The sequence below is a fragment of the Schistocerca nitens genome, chromosome 7 (assembly GCF_023898315.1).
Source record: "Schistocerca nitens isolate TAMUIC-IGC-003100 chromosome 7, iqSchNite1.1, whole genome shotgun sequence".
Taxonomy (NCBI): Eukaryota; Metazoa; Arthropoda; class Insecta; order Orthoptera; family Acrididae; genus Schistocerca; species Schistocerca nitens.
Window position 1 is genome coordinate 305270638 of NC_064620.1, and position 3534 is coordinate 305274171.

Consider the following 3534-nt stretch of genomic DNA (forward strand, 5'->3'; position numbering starts at 1 on the left):
AGCAGACCACACCCTTGCTAAACGCCCGCACTTACCGGCACCCCTACGGCACTCACCTCGCCCAGGCCCGGCACGTTAGCGCTGACCCACTTCCCGACCAAGCCCGACACGCCCCGATCCTCAGAGCCAATCCTTATCCCGAAGTTACGGATCCAATTTGCCGACTTCCCTTACCTACATTATTCTATCGACTAGAGGCTCTTCACCTTCGAGACCTGCTGCGGATATGGGTACGAACCGGCGCGACACCTCCACGTGGCCCTCTCCCGGATTTTCAAGGTCCGAGGGGAAGATAGGGACAACGCCGCAACTGCGGTGCTCTTCGCGTTCCAAACCCTATCTACCTGCTAGAGGATTCCAGGGAACTCGAACGCTCATGCAGAAAAGAAAACTCTTCCCCGATCTCCCGACGGCGTCTCCGGGTCCTTTTGGGTTACCCCGACGAGCATCTCTAAAAGAGGGGCCCGACTTGTATCGGTTCCGCTGCCGGGTTCCGGAATAGGAACCGGATTCCCTTTCGCCCAACGGGGGCCAGCACAAAGTGCATCATGCTATGACGGCCCCCATCAACATCGGATTTCTCCTAGGGCTTAGGATCGACTGACTCGTGTGCAACGGCTGTTCACACGAAACCCTTCTCCGCGTCAGCCCTCCAGGGCCTCGCTGGAGTATTTGCTACTACCACCAAGATCTGCACCGACGGCGGCTCCAGGCAGGCTCACGCCCAGACCCTTCTGCGCCCACCGCCGCGACCCTCCTACTCGTCAGGGCTTCACGGCCGGCCGCAAGGACCGGCCGTGACTGCCGGACTGACGGCCGAGTATAGGCACGACGCTTCAGCGCCATCCATTCTCAGGGCTAGTTGCTTCGGCAGGTGAGTTGTTACACACTCCTTAGCGGATTCCGACTTCCATGGCCACCTTCCTGCTGTCTTAAGCAACCAACGCCTTTCATGGTTTCCCATGAGCGTCGATTTGGGCGCCTTAACTCGGCGTTTGGTTCATCCCACAGCGCCAGTTCTGCTTACCAAAAGTGGCCCACTTGTCACTCCGATCCGAGTCGTTTGCTCGCGGCTTCAGCATATCAAGCAAGCCGGAGATCTCACCCATTTAAAGTTTGAGAATAGGTTGAGGTCGTTTCGGCCCCAAGGCCTCTAATCATTCGCTTTACCGGATGAGACTCGTACGAGCACCAGCTATCCTGAGGGAAACTTCGGAGGGAACCAGCTACTAGATGGTTCGATTAGTCTTTCGCCCCTATACCCAGCTCCGACGATCGATTTGCACGTCAGAATCGCTACGGACCTCCATCAGGGTTTCCCCTGACTTCGTCCTGGCCAGGCATAGTTCACCATCTTTCGGGTCCCAACGTGTACGCTCTAGGTGCGCCTCACCTCGCAATGAGGACGAGACGCCCCGGGAGTGCGGAGGCCGCCGCCCCGTGAAGGGCGGGGAAGCCCCATCCTCCCTCGGCCCGCGCAAGGCGAGACCTTCACTTTCATTACGCCTTTAGGTTTCGTACAGCCCAATGACTCGCGCACATGTTAGACTCCTTGGTCCGTGTTTCAAGACGGGTCGTGAAATTGTCCAAAGCTGAAGCGCCGCTGACGGGAGCGATTATTCCGCCCGAGAGCATCCCGAGCCAACAGCGGCGCGGGTCCGGGGCCGGGCCAGGTAGGTCCGTCATCCGCGAAGAACCGCGCGCGCTTGCCGGGAGCCCGAGCGCCCAAAGGGGCGAATCGACTCCTCCAGATATACCGCCGAGCAGCCATCCAGGACACCGGGGCTCTGCCCAACAGACGCGAACCGAGGCCCGCAGAAGGACAGGCTGCGCACCCGGGCCGTAGGCCGGCACCCAGCGGGTCGCGACGTCCTACTAGGGGAGAACTGCGGCCCACCGCACACCGGAACGGCCCCACCCCGCGGCGAGTGGAAAGGCAACCGGACACGATCCCGCCGCGGATTGCTCCACGCGGGCGGCCGGCCCCATCTGCCGAGGGCGGAGGCCAGTGGCCGGATGGGCGTGAATCTCACCCGTTCGACCTTTCGGACTTCTCACGTTTACCCCAGAACGGTTTCACGTACTTTTGAACTCTCTCTTCAAAGTTCTTTTCAACTTTCCCTCACGGTACTTGTTCGCTATCGGTCTCGTGGTCATATTTAGTCTCAGATGGAGTTTACCACCCACTTGGAGCTGCACTCTCAAGCAACCCGACTTTCAGGAGAGGTCCCGCCGACACTCGCACCGGCCGCTACGGGCCTGGCACCCTCTACGGGCCGTGGCCTCATTCAAGTTGGACTTGGGCTCGGCGCGAGGCGTCGGGGTAGTGGACCCTCCCAAACACCACATGCCACGACAGGCGGCAGCCTGCGGGGTTCGGTGCTGGACTCTTCCCTGTTCGCTCGCCGCTACTGGGGGAATCCTTGTTAGTTTCTTTTCCTCCGCTTAGTAATATGCTTAAATTCAGCGGGTAGTCTCGCCTGCTCTGAGGTCGTTGTACGAGGTGTCGCACGCCACACCGCCAGCCGGCTGTGCACGCTACCGAGACAGTACCGGTATGCGAACCGCCAGGCGACGGGCGCGCATCGCTCGTTTCAGGGGACATGGCCGGCCCCACGGGCCGGCACGACACTCCCACGTCTCCGAAGCGGGACAAACGCCGCGCGCTTCAGTTTACGTAGCCGACCCTCAGCCAGACGTGGCCCGGGAACGGAATCCATGGACCGCAATGTGCGTTCGAAACGTCGATGTTCATGTGTCCTGCAGTTCACATGTCGACGCGCAATTTGCTGCGTTCTTCATCGACCCACGAGCCGAGTGATCCACCGTCCTGGGTGATCTTTTTACAGTTTCCACTGTCTCTTTCAAAACAGTTGCATAGGCGGGACTGAGGCGTTCGACGGCCCCTGTTCCAGTGTTTTGTGTCCAACGGCCTCACGGCCGATGGGCGTCGTACGGCTCCACACCGGAGCGGACAGGCACTCGGGCGAACGTCATTCAAAACCAGCGCGAGGCGCCAGGTGCCGCAGGCCAGCCGCTCCAGAGCTTCAGCGCTCGTACCACACAACATTTTCCGTTAGTTTTGAGAAGGACGCGTGGTCCCGCACGCGGCGCTCGGCTACTGCGAGCCGTACAGGTAGCGTGTTGCACGAAACGACACGCACATCGAAAGACATGCAGTCTAGTCGATAATGATCCTTCCGCAGGTTCACCTACGGAAACCTTGTTACGACTTTTACTTCCTCTAAATGATCAAGTTTGGTCATCTTTCCGGTAGCATCGGCAACGACAGAGTCAATGCCGCGTACCAGTCCGAAGACCTCACTAAATCATTCAATCGGTAATAGCGACGGTCGGTGTGTACAAAGGGCAGGGACATAATCAACGCGAGCTTATGACTCGCGCTTACTGGGAATTCCTCGTTCATGGGGAACAATTGCAAGCCCCAATCCCTAGCACGAAGGAGGTTCAGCGGGTTACCCCGACCTTTCGGCCTAGGAAGACACGTTGATTCCTTCAGTGTAGCGCGCGTGC

At 59.4% G+C, this 3534-nt stretch overlaps 1 non-coding gene across 1 annotated transcript; it reads right to left on the bottom strand.

Annotated features, from left to right (window-relative positions):
* Window positions 1–2682: 2682 nt before the first annotated feature.
* Window positions 2683–2837, bottom strand: LOC126196097 (5.8S ribosomal RNA). Its single transcript, XR_007538643.1, has one exon. It is a non-coding gene; the product is annotated as a 5.8S ribosomal RNA (ribosomal RNA).
* Window positions 2838–3534: the final 697 nt, after the last annotated feature.